Source organism: Peromyscus leucopus, chromosome 18 (genome assembly GCF_004664715.2).
Source record: "Peromyscus leucopus breed LL Stock chromosome 18, UCI_PerLeu_2.1, whole genome shotgun sequence".
NCBI lineage: Eukaryota > Metazoa > Chordata > Mammalia > Rodentia > Cricetidae > Peromyscus > Peromyscus leucopus.
The window spans coordinates 45,239,571-45,257,648 of NC_051078.1; positions in this window are offsets into that span (position 1 = coordinate 45,239,571).

The window sequence follows — 18,078 nt, forward strand, 5'->3', positions numbered from 1 at the left end:
GAAGAAACACAGTGTGGAAGAACAGATAGGCCTGCCTCAAGTTCTTGCATTGACTCCTTTCAAAGATGACCTGGGATCTGGAGTTATAAGCCTTTCCTCTCCCCAAGTGGCTTTTGGTCAGAGTGTTTTATTTCAGGAGCCAAAAGGAAACCAAAATAAGACCGTAGCCACTCTATCTCCACCCAGTCTCTCCTCAACCTTCACTTGAGACTAGAAAATTAAGAATATATTTCCCAGCATCCTTTGGCTCACAGACAGTCACATGACACAGCATAGCATCCCTGGCTTGTAGCTTTCCTGGTGCCTGTTCCTTCTGCCTTAGTCTGAGTGACCTCCTCAGTTTGGATAGAGAGTTCCTGGCCTTGAGGAGATTGTGTTTATTCATCTGGAGTATGGCATGAATTAATTCCACTGACCTGTTTGTTCACATCAGGCAGTACAGTCCATTCATTCAGCGTCGTAAATGCTATGCTTCAGGGCAGTGTTTCTCAGAGTGCTGTCTTGTTGGCAGTTGTAAGCAGATTCATGATTTTCAGAAGAAAAAAAAATGATGACCCAAGTTAATTCATATTCACTCACAAATTTGAAATATAAAACAATTAGATCCCATCATATTTTTAAACACTGGTTTTGCTAATATTCATTTAACTTAATATCACCTCATTTGGGCATTACTGTTCACATTTGAAGAACTCCCCGGTTCCTATCCTTGTTTGGTGGTTTTCTATCTACAGTCTCCTCCACCCTCAATTTTTTAAGACAATGTTTCACATAGCCCAGCTTGGTCTTGAACTTGCTAATACTCGGCCATCCTGCCTCTACTTCCCAAGTGCTGGGGTGATAGGCAGACATCACTATGTCTGGGTTTTTTTGTTTTTTTTTTTTTTTGTTTTTGTTTTTGTTTTTTTTTTTAGAGAGAGAGTTTCACTATGTATCTCAGGGTTAGAACTCACTGTGTGGACTGGGCTGGCCTTAAATGCTGAGATTATGGGTGTGCACCACCAGGCCAGATTTGTAATTTTCATAAATAGATCAGTGGCTCAGAAATGATTTATTGAGCATAATGTTAGTGATGAAAATAGCTATGTAATGACTGCATCTCAAAGCAATGTCATAGACATAAATAAGGAGCAGGACTCAAGTGTAAATGTGAGTATGTGTGTGTGAGGCCGCTGGATCTGTCCCCTAATGTAATCCATGTTTGGCAGTCCCTTCCCTATATAGCATGTGCACAGGAAGAATCAAAATTAATTTCACAGTGAGAAAATCACAACTAAATCATTCTGACTTTAGAAGGAAATGAATGAATGAATGAATGAACGAACGAACGAACGAACAAGTGCATGAATATCTGAAAGCTAGGTTATCTTACTCACAAGCAGCCAGGCTACGATGTGTTTTGGCATTTGGCTGAAGAGAACATAAACCAACAACATTTTAACCCAGGTTTGTTTGTATGTACGTATGTATGTATGGATGTGTATGGATTGTTGCTTTTCTGTCTGCATAGTGGCTGCACCTGAATCTACTGCTGTTTCAGCCAGTAATTGCAGCTCCACAGTTACTGACCAGATTCTCAGGCCCTCAGGACTTTTATGTCTCACCGGATCTACCTCCTGCCCCTGCCTCCAAATGTAGTTTTTAATTAAGTCTATCATTCTATTTATCAATAAGACTCAGGAGTCAGAGGCTAGGGTGAAAACCTGCTAGCTCAGAGAGGCTGGGGAGCAACTAGCTAACCTTCCCTCTTCTTCAGTGTCTCAGAAAAAGAGAGTCCTTCTGCTCCACCAAACCAAAAAAAAAAAAAAAAAAAAAAAAAAAAAAATCGACACACTCAAAGTCCCTCCCTACTACTTCCTGTGTGTCTCTCTATCCATCTTCCAGACTCCCTCTGACTCTCTATGACTACTTTCTGCCAACTAGTTGCTGGCTCTGCCTTCTGACATAAGGTACAAACTTGGGGTCACAATGTGAGTGAATATCCCTCAAGAATCAGTGTTTTGCTTGTGTGTATGTCTGTGCACCATGTGTATGTCTGGTGTCAGAGGAGGCCAGAAGAGGGTATCGGATCCCTTGAAAATGGATTCACAGTCTGCCATGAGCTGCCATCTGGGTGCTGGGACTCAAACCCATGTCCTCTGGAAGAGCAGCCAATGCCCTTAGTGGTTGAGCCGCCTCTCTGCAAGGCCTTAGTGGTTGAGCAGCCTCTCTGCAATGTCCTTAGAGGCTAAGCCATCCGCCTAGCCCTCTCGAATAGTTTTTAACACAGGCTAAGGAGCAAACTGCTAAAGCCTTCAATTTTTTTCCAAGACAAGGACAAAATGCTTTCAGATACATAGCTGGTGAACTAGTTATGTCACCAGAGAGACAGAAGCTCTCGCAGGCTTCGTACCCCAGGAATCAAATGTGTCCTTATCACATTATGACTAAGGCAACTTACAGACTGCCCTCAAGCCAATAAAGACATATTATACCTCAAAAAGAAACCAGTATGAGGCCATTGCAAGCAGTCAGTAAGACTGCAGACTTGTTAGTGGTACTGGATAGAGTCAAGAAGCCACCTTGACTTAGTGTTGTGTGGATTTAGTGATCTGAAGAGTATAATCCAGCTCTTAGCCTTTAAGCAGGACAGTATGAAGGAAATGTGTCACATAAGTGTCATTTAAGCTCCTGCCACCAAAGAGTATGGTTTCCATGCAGCCAAGAGTTATTTGTGATTCATGTGCATGCTGACAAGATGGCTAAAATCCAGAGTGAAGTATTATTAAAAATAAAATCAATGCGCTTGCGCTGTCTGCCATTTCACACGCTGACAGATTCAATGAGTGCCTTCAGAAAGCACTGTACGGAAAGCTGCCGACACAGTGCTACAGACACACACAGGCCTGGTGTCACCCCCAACAGTCATGCAACACAGTGGCCTGACACTGCCCAGTGTTCTTAACAGTCGTGCAACACACCGGGCGGTGGTGGCGCACACTTTTCATCCCAGCACTCAGGAGGCAGAGGCAGGAGGCTCTCTGTGAGTTCAAGGCCAGTCTGTCTACAAAGCGAGTTCCAGGACAGCCAGGGCTACACAGCAAAACCCTGTTTCAAAAAACAAACAAACAAAAAGTCGTACAACACAGAGGCCCGACACTGCCCAGTGTTCCCAAAGTCGTGCAATACAGCGGCCCCACGCAACCTTCTCTTCATGATTCCAGCTGGAAATGGTGAACATCTGAAGAGTGGTACACGCTTGCTCTAGTTCTTTAACAAGGAATTTCTGGGCTAGGCTCAAGTGCATGCTAGCTCCAGAGGAAGAATGTGCTCTTTGACAATTTTCCCCCAATTGAAAGAAATTTCTTTTTATTCTCTAACACTGAGATACCCTTCAATAAAACTCATCTTAAGTGGCGTGCTCACATGGACTCTCAACAGTTTGTACTTGAGTTTAAAATGCCGTGACTTTTACTGTAGCGGGGATTAGCTATTAGGATTACTTAAGAAAACCAGAACAAGATCTTCCATTGCTGGGATATTCTTCTCAATGACTAAAGGTTGCCTTCATTACTTGAAGAGAATCATCCATAGTATACTCTTGTTTGTACTCAAAGCCACATGACGTGCTGCATCTGTCCTGAGGAAATACCTCTGAAAACAGAAGACAGCAAAATAGACCGATTAGCAAGGAGATCCCTCACCAACATATTCTGGGTTGGAATTTTTTTTTTAAGGCAGTTTTGGGCTTTGGAGTATCATAAGAGTATTAACACAATATCTAAAACTACTAAATGCTTCTCACCACCGAAACATCTTCCTCTGCCACACCTGGAAACGTGGATTCTTCCTCATTCTTCTTACTTTACTAATCAAAAGGTGATTGAGAACATGCATTTTGTTCTGAAACTTGCTTTTTCTCACCCCAAATTAGAACCTAGGTACCTCTCCAAGTTAATAGATACAAAACATATTTTTATGATTGGAGGGGATGAAACAAAAAATATAGGGGTTGTTCTAGGCAGAAATTATAAAGACAAATGGATGAAGAGATGTGTTATGTTGTAGAATCTTGAGAAAATGACTGTGGTTCACACTAGAGAACCATGTCCACAAGAGCGTCTCATGTTGGGGACAGGCAGAAAGGCCACAACACTTCACTCCACATCAATTTATATCAGAAGACTACTTAGCTTTTATTTATTTTTTTTTTGAACTCTTCAAATGTTGAGGCCATTTCATGCTTATTTTTATTATCTGGAAGGAAATCCTACATCACACTGCACTAGAAACTGCCAGCTTCCTGGTGATTTGGTAGGGATTAATATTCACGTTTCATTAGATAATATTCTATACAAGGCTGGAGAGATGGCTCAGAGGTTAAGAGCACTGACTGCTCTTCCAGAGGTCCTGAGTTCAATTCCCAGCAACCACATAGTGTCTCACAACCACCTGTAATGAGATCTGAGACCCTCTTCTGGTATGCAGGCATACATGTAGGCAGGACATTGTATACACAGTAAATAAATACATCTTTTAAAACAAAATAGAACTTTAAAAAAAAAGACTATTTTATACACCCATTTCCTGGATCCTCTCACCTCCTGGATGCACTATCTCCTGCTGCTTTCGCTCCTCACCAGCCCTCCTCTGCCCGGAGCTCATCCTTCCTTCGTGCCCACGTCTGTCTTGGGCCTTTCCGTCTTTCCCTCTTTAGCAAACCCTCCCTGGCATCTCCTCCAGCTTGCACATCTCTACAAACTATTTAATACTTCCGTCAATGTGTCCTGATACTGTGGATGACACTAAAGCTTGTCCGGGAGCCAAAATCTACAGGAGGAAACACCAGATGGCTTTCTCCTCATTATACACGTGATCAATAAGCCTGCAAATGGCTATGTGTGAAGGGTGAGGGAGAATTAAATGGAAGAGTCATAGGTTCCTTCTAGATTCCTTCTTTGAAGGACTATGTCTGCTACTGGCCGTAAATCCCTTTTTATCCTCTCCACCAGCTTTATCTGGAGTGTCCAAGAAGAACAGAACCGGAAAGGAATGAATTATAGGGAAGCAGAGCATGGATGGATGGGAAGGAGTTGAGGTCCATGTTGAATTTGCAATCCTGTCTTAGCTCTGCACTGAGGCAGTCTGAGTTTTAGCCAGCGCTGGAGCTCTGATAATACAACAGCAAAAAGTACCAAAGTATCTGACCTGTAACAATTAACCTTTATTTCTCTCAAGTGAGGATTCCTGGGTCATCTGGGGTTTAGTTGCGATCATCTGGCTGTGGTTGCCATTAGCTGGTTGCCTCTAGGATTGAGGAGTCTCGTTCTGACGAGCAACCACATAAAGCGTGTGTTCTCTAACCTAGTGATGGCAGGAATACAGGGGACGGGGCAGGCAGGCACGTGAGCTCATTCATAAGCTCTCCTTGTTCCATGGCTGCTAATATTTCGTTGGCAGAAACAAGACACGTGGAAAAGCCACCAGAAGGTTGTGAGTACCTGGGCTCTACCTACTGTAGTTGGTAGGAAGTCTTGACTTAATTACATGGTGACGGCCTCTGATGATACATTTTTGAGTGAAAGGAGTGAAGAAATGGGAAGAATAACCCAGTGTACCACACATAAGACATTGAAATGTGCAATTGGAGTTTAAAATTAAGGAATTCACACGAGACAGTGGAAGGTATAGGTGTATTTGAAAGTAAACATAAGGATATTATTGGATGTCACGGCTGACGCTGGAACCTTAGACTATGCCACTATGAAGAACCAGAGAAGGATACAGAGAAGGGGGAGAACATTGGGATGTTGGCATCAGAAATAGGAAAGATTTCAGATAACAAAAGGGCCTACAGAGAACTCTCAGTTGTCTCACAGTGGGGATATCGTGGGTTTTGACTCACTTCCCACCTTCTGCTCTCCTTCTCCAGCAAACAAGAGAACGCGGGCTGGGGGTGCAGCTCACTGGACAGAGGTTTTGCTTCAGATGCACAGGCCCTGGGCTTAATCCTCAGAACTGCACAGACTGGGCACAGTGTTGTACCCTGTAATCCCAGCACTCCAAGAGGTGGAGTTAGGAGGATCAGAAGTTCAAGGTCATCCTCACCTCCTTAGTGTGTTTGAGGGAGACTGCACTGCATGAGATCCTATCCCCAAAACAAAGCAAACAAACTAATAAACAATGGGAGAGAACTAAGTGCCTGCTGAAGTCTGATTTTGTTAACCAACTTGATTCCTATTATAACAAGTCTTGTATAGAGGTACAACAGAGTGTCTTCAGATCTTTTTTAAACCTTAAAGACATACACGAAGGTTTATTCAATATTCCACAAACTCCCCTATACATAGGCATAGGCATCTGTCTAAATGTAGCATATACTTACTATGACGTATCTCAACTATCTCATAGTAAAGACACCACAGGCCAGTCGTACAGAATGGTGGCACTCGCTCACGGTCTGACTCATCATTTCCCAAGCACTGGGAGGACCCAGACCACAGCTGTGCAGAAACTTCCATACTGAAACCACAAGGGATGCCTGCACAAATGACTTTTTTTTTAGGTCTAGGGTTTCTCGCAACTAGGAACACTGGGTGGATTTCCTTGAGGCTTGGAGTCAAGAAGGTCCAGTGTTTTTTGCACAATTCAGAATCTGGCAGATGGCTTTAAGTAGAAACTTCATCCTGAACTCATTCAGCACCTAAAGCAGTGTGTGTGGTCGACTCTATGGAAAATCATTTGCAGAAGGGGCAGGTTCCCCTTCTTAGACACGGGTTGAGAAGAAAGCGAGAGCTCAGCTCGATGTCATTGAGCAGCCGCTTCTCTTTTGATTGGACCCCTTCATGGAGACAGTCTCCATTTTCTGGTGTGAAATGTCAGTTATCAAAATGTCACCTCCACTTTCTCGTCCTTAACATACATGTGAGCTCTATCTCCCAATTAGACCAAGACGGCTGCCTGTGGCGTTTGAAACCAAGTGCACACCAATGCAGCAGCATCTCCTGATTAGACCAAGACCTGTGGCGTTTGAGAACCAACGCACACCAACACTCCTGATTAGAACAAGACGGCTGCCTGTGGCGTTTGAGAACCAGTTCACAGCAACACAGCGTCCTTCCCCATCCTCCCTTCCTTCAGGCTTGACGCGTCAGTTGTCCGTCTTCTCATCTCCGGCATAACTCATCTTTTCACTCTCTCTGCTGTTATTTTCCTACTCTTCCTGTCATTAAATGTCCTCCAATCTTTACATGTCAGGAGGCAATGCTTTCTTCTAAAAGGTTTTCGGTGATTCAGTATTGGGGTGTGTATCTTTCCCACCAGCGTTTGGTACTTACCACTTTGTGCTCAGGTTACCCTTGAACTTCCTAGGAAACGAGCTCCTGGAGAGAGAGCGTTCATGGCCATCCTCACTGTAGCCTTGATTTCTAACTTGGTCCAGACCTGTGTACCCAGTGATACCTCATTCCTGTTCGTTGATTGGCTGCCTGAATGTAAGGTACCTTTCTTAGGGACATCAGAACTTACCATGGAAGGACAATGCACAGTACACTGTTTAGCTGCAATTTTAATTCCAAGTTCGGAGATCAGACTAATCAGGAGTCTTTGAGATGGTCTTTCTGGAGTTCCATCAGACAAATGAGGAACCGAGGATAGAGGGGGAAGAGAAAACAAACAAAACATAGCGGAAGCATCACTTCTGGGGTGTTCTGGAGATCTAAGAAATATGACTTATACGGTCAGATGCATGACGGGGAAACAAACTGTGACAAGGAAGTTAGTGTAGAGACTTGGGCTCGACCCTGGGATGCTCCAAAGTACACCACGAGCCAGACTATGAACCTGTGGTACCAGAATCTCCTAAAGTCTGAGAGAAATGCAGATTCTTAGGGTCTGCCCCAGGTCACCTGACTTGGTTGCTATGTGGCCTAGAGCTTGAGGGCTGCTAATGCAACTGAGACTTTTCTTTCTGAACCAAAGCAACCATGGCTGTGCGCATTCACTACAGAACACCTTCCTAGACTCTCCACAGGGACACTGTTCTTTGAGGTTAATTTCCCCAGGTAAATAACACATGGTGGTCTTTCGGCTTCTGGATCAGACATCAGACAGTTTCAGAGAGATCAGACTTCAGCAATCAACCTCAGGCTATGGTTGCTACAGTGGACCATGGCATCCTCTCTTGACTTTCCAAGTTTATTAATGGGAAGAGTCTTCCCCTTCCTAAAGAGGTTGTTTGTGGGATTCCTCTGCCTTGATTTGCCCAAGACAGGAGACATCAGACACTGAGGAGTTTTTTGTGTTCACAGATGTGGGGGTGAAGTTGTAGAACACTAGTCCCCCCACCAATCTTTCCCCCAAGTGTGCTGAAATTCCTGTGGTGATGACCACACAGTCCTGAGAAACAAAGTCACCCGTCTGCAAAAGGAGCTCTGTGGTCAACTCTCCTCCCCGGGGCCATCAAGACCTGACAGGACTAGATAGATGAGACCCATGGTATAAAGTTCAGTCTCTATTAGTTGACTGGACCCCTTTCCTCAAGGGCATAACTGACTCCTTTTTTTTTTTTTAAATGGTGGACCTTGTATTTCTTAAACAATTCAAATCCATTCTCTTCTGTCATGATTTTATTCCTTTCTTTCCATCCAAAATGCCTCTTAACTACTTAGACGTAAGCTCTTACAATGCTTGGCACCTTGATTTAGAATTGCTTATCTTATCTATTTATTTATTTAGGCAGAGTGTCACTATAAAGCCCTTGCTGTCCTGGAACTCTATTGCAGATCGGGCTATCCTAAAACTCCTGGAGATCTGCATGCTTCTGCCTCAGATTGCTGGGATTAAAGGCGTGTGCCACCATAACCCATATCTATTATTCATAATTGTTATTCAAAATGTCTTCTAATTGGCTTGTGTCTTGCTTGAGGGGAAGGGCCATTTATGACTTGTCACTGCTACATAATGATTTATAGCAGAGCCTGGAACATGACAGGTGCCTGATAATAGTTTTTTAAACTCTGTGACTGACAGAGCAATGTGATGTTACAGTATAACTTGTAGGAGTCCACCTCTCAGCAGCTCACTGTCCAAAGTCATGTAAGAGTCTGCACCAAAGAACCGATCATTGGTAACTTTGCAGCATCTCCACTCACTGGACTGCCTGCCTTCTACCCCTGTACCTAATGCATGAATGACTAGTCATTCAAGATTCTAGTCACAGTTGCTATGGAAGACCAGAGGGCTGTGCATTTTCCAGCTCTAAGGACTCTGTTCAAATAGACTCTGATGTCAGTGACTCCCATGGAATCATGAGGTGTAGGGCCGGCCCCTCCCTGTTCAGATGCCTCCTGCACCCGAAGCTCTTCTGGAGATGGACTCACCTCCATGGGTCAGGGATTTCTGTCTCTCTCAGAGTCCAAAACAGTGCCCAGATTTTAGCAAGCAAACAGTAAATATATGTTGGAAGTATAAATGAGCTCCTCAGTCATAAAACGACATTTTCCTCCACTGTCCACACTTGTCTTTGTCTCCTGTTGGGCAGTTATTCATGTGGGACCATATTGGTAAATTCTGTCAAAACTATTACCTAGTTTCCAATGATTCCAGAACTCAGTTCTCCTCTCTCTCTTTCCTCTTCTCCCCTTCTCTACACTCTCCTCTTCATCCTCTCTCTGTCTCTCTCTTTCTCTTTGGAATGTGAGGGAAGGGCTTAAGTTAGCCTATAATTATAAGATTGAAGGCTTTAGGCTGCTTCTGTGCCCAGGTGGATCAACTCTCCATAAAAATATGTGGAAATTGTACACACCCATGTTTTAATGTGGCTTGGAAGTTTTACTTCGGGGTGTGGTACACACAGTTTAGGCCACAAAACACGGTTTCTGAGAAGTGCTGCTTTGAGAGAGAAGGCTCTGGAAACTTGGATAGGAAGTGTGACTGCACTCCAGTGGAGGTCAGCAATGTTCAGAGGCTGCCAGCCCCTCTCCGAGCGTTAGTCACAGCCGGGCACCAGGCAGTGCCCGCTTACATTCTATGGAAAGGTGGTTTTCCTTGTTCTGTCTCATAGCTTCTGGTGAACAGACTGCTGCATATTTTTAACAGAGCCATCTGGGACTAAGGATTGCACATTCTGTTTACTTCAGCATCTTACTTAGATCTGGCTCTATACATGAGCTGAAGAGCCCATTTGTAAACATGGCCTGGGGTGGCCTGCAGAAGTGGTCAGATCATCTCCAGTGTCATGTTTAGGGCAGATGTCAGCAAACCCCCGGACCAAATACAGTATTCATCTTATTTTTATAAATAAAGCTTTATTTGAATATGGCTGTACACATTGTTTGCTTACCTTTCTGAGGCTCTTTTCACTCTGTAGAGGCACAGCTGATTAGCTCAAGTGTGTGGTCCACAAAACTGAGACTATTTTATCTTTGTCTCTGTAAGAGTTTGCCAATCCTTGATTTAGGAGATGGAGTTCTCATTTGACCATGCGGGGTGCTGTATCCGACTTATCAGTTACCTTAACTCTTTTATTTTTTTTTTTTAAGTTCTATGATGGCAGGGCTATCTCTCTCACTCATTGTACAGGAACTTGTGTAAAATAAGTGCTTACTAACTATCAGTTCAACTAAGATTTTAAAAAGTAGATGAAGAAGAGGGGTAATTAAATGTGCTCTTGGTAGACTCCCAAATTACCAGAACTTTGAAATTCATGTTGATTTGTTTGGCTGTTATATATTAAGTGTGTGTGTGTGTGTGTGTGTGTGTGTGTGTGTGTGTGTGTGTGATAGAGTCTCACATATCTCAGGTTGGGTTCTAATTTACTATGTAGATGAAGATGCTCATGAACTCCCAGTCTCTGCAACCCCGGGGCTAGAATTGGAGGCATGTGCCAACACTCCAGGCTTATAAATTATATGATTAGATAAATGTTTCACTATTGATTCATATGTATTTAATGAATTCCATTTTTGCTTTATAGGTGTCTCCATGGAAAAATTTAATCTTTGATATGTAATAAAAATAGTTTAGCAATCCCCAAGTACATTTTCAAGGATATTTTAGTATCACTATACTCAACCTATTTTACTAGTTTGCTGGGGGCACCGTAACAGAATACCACAGACTGGCTGGCTTAAACAACAGAAATATTTTTCCATAATTCCAGAGGCTAGAAGTTCAAGGTTTCTTTTCTTCTGGCATCTCTTGCCCTTGCTTTCATATGACCAGCCTCTTCATGTTTTTTTTTTCCTTCCTGTAAACATCCCTTGTGCCTCTCTGAGTACCGAATTTCTTCTTTTTAAAAGAACATCAGCCAGATTAGGTTGGGCCCACCATAATAGCATGTTCGTAATTTAATTACCTCATTAGTGGTCGTATCTTCAAATGCAGCCATATTCTGAGGGACTGAGAGGTGAAGTTCTCAATGTATAAATTGGGGGAGGACAAAATCCATCCTGCAGTGTGTCTGTGTCTATCCATACCTGCTGCCTTTCTGCAGATCTTAAAAACTGGCATAAAGTCACATGTGAGGACATTCACTGCACTGGGCCTCACAGATGATAAGAGGCCCCCTACTGGTTGGGCAGATATCCTTCATTGTCTGCATCATGGGAGCCATAGTGTGGAAATGTGATATAGTTGTTTTTTTTTTTTCATTTTCAGAATTCAGTATTTATTGTCATATTGAAAATGACCTTAATCTAATTAATCCGAAAGCAAACCAGTAGATTGTGTGTAAACAGGTCGGTCACTACCCCTAAGCCCAAGGTCTGGTCCTTGGGGGTTTTGATCTTTTGGAGGAGTCATGTGGCCTGCTTTTCATGCCCCGTGTGTTTCTATGTTGTGATTTGTGTGTCTGTTGGTTTGGATATCTTTTGAAGCCTCAGATGGGGGTCTTATTAGTGAGCCACATGCACTTGAGGCTGTCCCAGTACCAGTCAGGGAAGAGAAGATGGTCAGATGCAACAGCAAGATGCAAACTGAGAGTTGGATACATCACATGCCATAGGACAGGAAGTGGACAGACTGACGGTTACACACATCACATGCCATAGGACAGGAAGTGGACAGACTGACGGTTACACACATCACATGCCATAGAACAGGAAGTGGACAGACTGACGGTTACACACATCACATGCCATAGGACAGGAAGTGGACAGACTGACGGTTACACACATCACATGCCATAGGACAGGAAGTGGACAGACTGACGGTTACACACATCACATGCCATAGAACAGGAAGTGGACAGACTGACGGTTACACACATCACATGCCATAGGACAGGAAGTGGACAGACTGACGGTTACACACATCACATGCCATAGGACAGGCAGTGGACAGATTGACGGTTACACACATCACATGCCATAGAACAGGCAGTGGACAGACTGACGGTTACACACATCACATGCCATAGAACAGGAAGTGGACAGGCTGATGCAGAATATGCTGTACAGGTAGAAATTATCTAGGGTAAATGTGGAAACAGTAAATGAGTGAGATGAATGATAAAGGGGTCAGGGAAAAGAGAGGGGAAGGAGGGTCAAACAAAAAAGGAAAAGAAGAAAGGGAGCAGAGAAAACCTGATGAAGGATGGAAGAGATCAGAAAAGTAAAAAACAAACAAAAAACAATGGAAAGATGGCTCAGTGGTTAAGAGCATTGGCTGCTTGTAGATGTAACCAACCATCTTATTAAATAAGAAACACAAAACCAATGTAAAAGAGAAAGCCAAGAGGACAGGGCTCAGAGCTAAAACCTTACCCTTCCTCCTGTGGTGGTCCTACCTCTCCGAAAAGAGACCTACTTCCTGTGTGTTTGTCTTTATATAGTCTTTCTGTTCTGCCTTCTCATTGGTTGTAAACCCAAATACATGACTACCTCATCATTGCCTATGAGTACAGCCCTCCAGGTCTTAAAGGCGTGTGTCTCCAATGCTGGCTGTATCCCTGAATACACAGAGACTTACCTAGCTCTGACTACCAAGTGCTGGGATTATAAGCATACGCCACCACCGCCCTGCTTTCCTATGGCTTGCTAATAGCTCTGAACCCCAGGCAACTTTATTTATTAACATACAATGAAAATCACATTTCAGTACAAATAAAATACCACCATATTTCCCCTTTTCTATTTTAATAAAAAGAAAAAAAGAAAAAGGTTATAACTAACAAGAGAAAAGCTATATACAAAAGTACAATAACTATATACAATATATATAAGTAATAAATACCTAAACAATGTCTAGTCCATTTGTCTTTGACAAATCAGAGAAAATAATTCCATTATCTATCCTATTTTGGTAAGTCCAAAATGTATCTAATTCACTTTCTATCCTAATTAATCTTTAACTATAACTAACTAATCTTCAATTATAACTAACTAATCTTCAACTATAACTAACTAATCTTCAACTCCCTCAGAGACCCAAGAAGGAAATATTAGCTAACAAAAATAAAAACAGGAAGTGCATGCAAGCAACTTCCAAAAAAATTGTGAGTTGACAGAAACAGCCAGCTGCCTGGACAGTCACCTGAGGTTTCTCCGCAGTGTTGGGGCATCATCTTCATCCTATAGGCTTAGCGTATCTGACAGACTCATTTGTGAAGTAGGATGTATACAAGGTCAACAGTTCAACCTTACATTGGGTGAGAGCAGTCCATGTACCAGAAACACTTGAATTCCACTAGTGTCCTGTCATGATTCAGGATTTTAAATTCTGGAAATTGTTGATGGTTTTTGAATTCAGCTGTCCATTCTTCTTGGTTGTGTATATATGGCTTCATCTCAGCATCCCATTCTTCTCCACATCCCTCTATTAAATGCCAGTCTACTATTGAAAGGCATGAGCTTAGTTACTCTTCAAGAATAACTGTTTCAGCTGCTGTTCCATTGCACATCAGAGGCCATTGGCCCACTGCCTGTTCAGCTGTCTTCGAAGAAAAGGGCACTGTACCTTTTCCAAATTGCGAAAGCCACTTCAGGGATGGTGCCATATTGTCCTGGCCTCAGAAGATGCCTTTTGATAAAGCCATAACCACACTTGTTTTGGCAAGAATCAGTAGTCCTTTGTTTCATGTCCTGTCTGTCCATTTTGTCCTGTTGATTCAAGGATACTTTGTTGTCCAGTGGCTAACTTTTGCCACAATGAAAGTTAACTCCATATGCAGTTTCTTCAATGCCCATATTTTCTCTGAAGTAGATTGGTACTGCCAGGAGCTGACATGTCTCAAAAAAGAAAAATTTTCTAAGTTATTAAAACATTTTAAATGCCATATTCTGTAGATCTCTGAAGGGTTTGAAGATGACCTGTCTATCTAAAATATATCTGCTCAATTTTTAAAACATATCTAATATGACAAGTTCTATTGTAATGTCTAACGACTAACTTTCATTTCTTTATATCCTAATAGTTGATAATAATAACATTCAAGGATCAGAAAATTGCATTACATTGTTAAATGAACGGTATAAGTACAATTAGAAATATACATATAGCATTTTCTAACAATATCAATTTCAATATATATAATTTGTATACAATATAAAACAATCCAATCCAATGTAAAGTATTTAAAACTAGTAATTGTCTTTTTCTTCTTTCTTTCTTTCTTTCTTTCTTTCTTTCTTTCTTTCTTTCTTTCTTTCTTTCTTTCTTTCTTTTTGAAACAAGAACCTTAAATCTAATCTCCTTTGCTTAGCCTTTTTCCTAACCCTTGACAACAACTTGTAACCAACCCCCCTAAACAATGAAAATTATCCCAGACCCAAAACCCATTAAAAAGACCAAAAAAATCACCCGCCCCACACCACCTCTTTGGGAATGTGGACATCATATTCTTAAAATTGCTTCCTGCTGGGATCGGGGAGAAGACTCCATGAAGAGAGTGCACCAGGTGCAGAGGACATGAGGTGGGAAGTTGAGTGTGTGGAGAATCTCAAGGGGCCAGAGTGACTGGAGCAGTGTAAAGAAAGCAAGGACTCCAGCAGCAGGAGGGGGTGAGCTGAACTCCATAAACACAAAAGGCGAGTTCAGAGGAAAGTGTCTGTGAACTCACAGGACCATTACCCTATGATGCATCTCCATTCCCTGCCCTCTCGTTATCTGAATAACAAATCTCTACCACTCCTGTGTATTTCCTTAGGGAGGAAACACACACACACACACACACACACACACACACACACACACACGTGTTTTGGCATCAAACTTTCCCCAGATCACATTACCTTTGCCCTGAAGATGTCCTCCATCCCAGGTGTCAGGGTGTTTGGACAGCCACCCTGGCTATGTCTCATTCCAGAAAGAGAAAAGATCCCTGGCTGGAACCCCAGAGGGAGGTGTTTGCTCAGATGGCCTCAGACAAGCAAGGCGGCCCTGATTTATGCACAGTGATGGAGGTGTTAATGTCTCCTCTCAGGGACGCCGCTCCCCTAGCCACACTTGCTGACTGAGTCTAATGATGACCTAATTGGCCACAGAGACAGGAGCAGATGGCTCACCTAATAACAAGCCTTTATGTTCAGGGATGACCCCTCAGGAGCTTCATTTCTGTACTGTGTGTGACCCTGTGGGCAGTTGTCATTAATCAAACGTGCTCCCTGAGTGCACCAGCTCTGTTGGATAAATAGGCCAACAGAGCATGCTCACACTGGTTCTCTGGGAGCTCTGACTTAGATCTCATGTTCTGGTCTCCCATTAAACACAAAGGCATGGGCACGCACGCACACAGGTGGGAATCAGGGCTTTATGTGTATCCATGCCTGACCAATTCTAGTAACTAGACTCTTCACTCACTTGTGTTCCTGTGAGTCCCTGGTGGTTTGACAATTCCCCACACTAGGTCGGATCCCTGCTTCTGACCTTTCATGATTGGAGACAGAGGTGGGGGTGGGGTGAGGTGCTGTGTGTAATGTAGTAAAGTGGTCTGAGTTCTGACTCTAAACACCCTATTTTCCTTTCTACTGAATGTGCCCACCCCCTCAAGGCAAAGTCAAGGTCATGGTTATGGGCTTGCAAAGTCAAAGGCATTCACACTCCACAGTGAGCTGCAGGGGCCTTAGTGAAGAGAATCTGACCGAATAACAATGATGACTTGAGCCTAGAGGCCCAGGGGGAGACACTGTAACAAAAACAGGGCTTTCTTTGAGAGCTGAAGCCTAGAGAGGTTTCTGTGGTGCTGTCCCAACTGCAAAGTCCTGGAGTGGTGAGTGAAGAGAAAGACAAGCTCCTGGGACAAACCAATCAGGGCTTCACTGGAGCAGAGAATTTCGGCCAAGTCAGTTAGAACTATTCGGAGTCTTCAGTGCAAGGGGTGACGCTGGGCGTTAGTTCACTTCAGCCAACACATGTAACACTGTTGTGCAGAACACAGTTGCTCTTTGAGGAGAAACTTTTTCTCTAAAGTTTGATACCTAGAGTTTGATGAGTCTCTACTAACAGGAGAAAAACTGAATATTTTCAGGTCCCCATCAGCCTCCCCATGGATGACTGCAGTTCTCTGAGTCAGTTCTCAGCTTCTGAAGCAGGGGGCCGACGGCCAGAGCGGGAGATGGGATGGAAAGTCTGTCAGCTTTAAATAAACATATTTAAATATGTTCTTGGGTCTTGTTGCTTCCCTTTCGACTCTATTTTTATTACTCGGTGATTCGAGGCCACTTCCTGTTATTATTACACTTATTGTTGTGAGAGGAAGCCAATCCATTTTAATATTAGTGGGAGCAAAGCATAATCAGGAAGAGAATCTGCTACCAAAAGGGAAACACGGGACGCGGACTGCTGCTGCTTTGCATTCCAAGCCTGAGCTCAAATAAACAACACAGAACAGCAAGAGAGACCAAAGGAATGACAGACTGAGCACCTTCCCCAACACAAACCCTGGTACTGTGGACATCATACACACACCATATGTATGTGTATGTGTGTCTGTGTCTGTGTCTGTGTCTGTGTCTGTGTCTGTCTGTGTCTATATCTATGTATATATAATGAAAATACTACATACAAAACACACACCCTACATGAACCACATACACCCTACATACACATCACACACCCACATATACACTATGCACTCACATACATACATATCCCTCATCACATCATGCATACACACACATACACACATACCACATACATACTAACCATATATATACTACGTGCACATATAACATGCACCATGCACAGCATAAACATACACCACAAAAACACAGCATACACATGTCACACACATAGATACCATTTACATATTGCAAACACACACCATCAACACTCATGGAAATTCCCTCTACACGGTGTCTGAGCATCCTGCCAGGACAATAAAACATTGAGTCACTCCAAGAAAAAAAATGCCTAGAAACTAGGTGATTAACCAAGACTTCCGTTCTGGATTTCTGCTTTGGAACGAAAAGGAGACAGCAAAGTAGAAAGGGGCAGTCGTGGGGACAGACAGCTTGCAGTCCTGAGCATCTTCACCCCCTAGCCACGGCAGGTGCCTCACCGCCTCCTTGCCTGAGGTCTCTCAGGACTTGAGGCTACTGCCCACACCTTGCCCTGTGAGGTAAACCCAGGGACTTGGAAGGTTCACCCATAGACTACATTTTCGTTCTGTCTTTCCTCTTTACCTCCTTCCTAAAGAAGTGTTTTCCCCTCAAGGAGCACGACAGCCACTGTCCACTCCAGGAGGATGGGCAGGGTGAGGGCTCGGCTAGAGAGGAGGAAAGGCGTTCCCGCAGGTGGACGGCTGCAGATCTGCAGCCGGCTTGCTGTCTTTCAGCGCCGCCTGCTTCAGGCACACACAGTCGTCGGAGGCAGGTGGTGTCGCGTCACTCCCCACCCAGGAGCAAGCCAGGCAGGCAGGCTAAGAAATCACCATTTAGAATGTTCGAGAGGCAGGATTTAAATATAGGCACACCAGTATTTGAAACCACAATCCTAATGGGCTTCATTGAACTTTTCAACTCTTGCTGTTCTTAGTCACAAATCAGAGATTAGCCCTATTTTTGCCTTGGCTGCCCCTATATTTTATTCTCTAAATGGCAGCCAGAAAGATTATACCAGTTAGGACTCCACTACCAGAAACAGAGCTGACTGCCTGGAGGT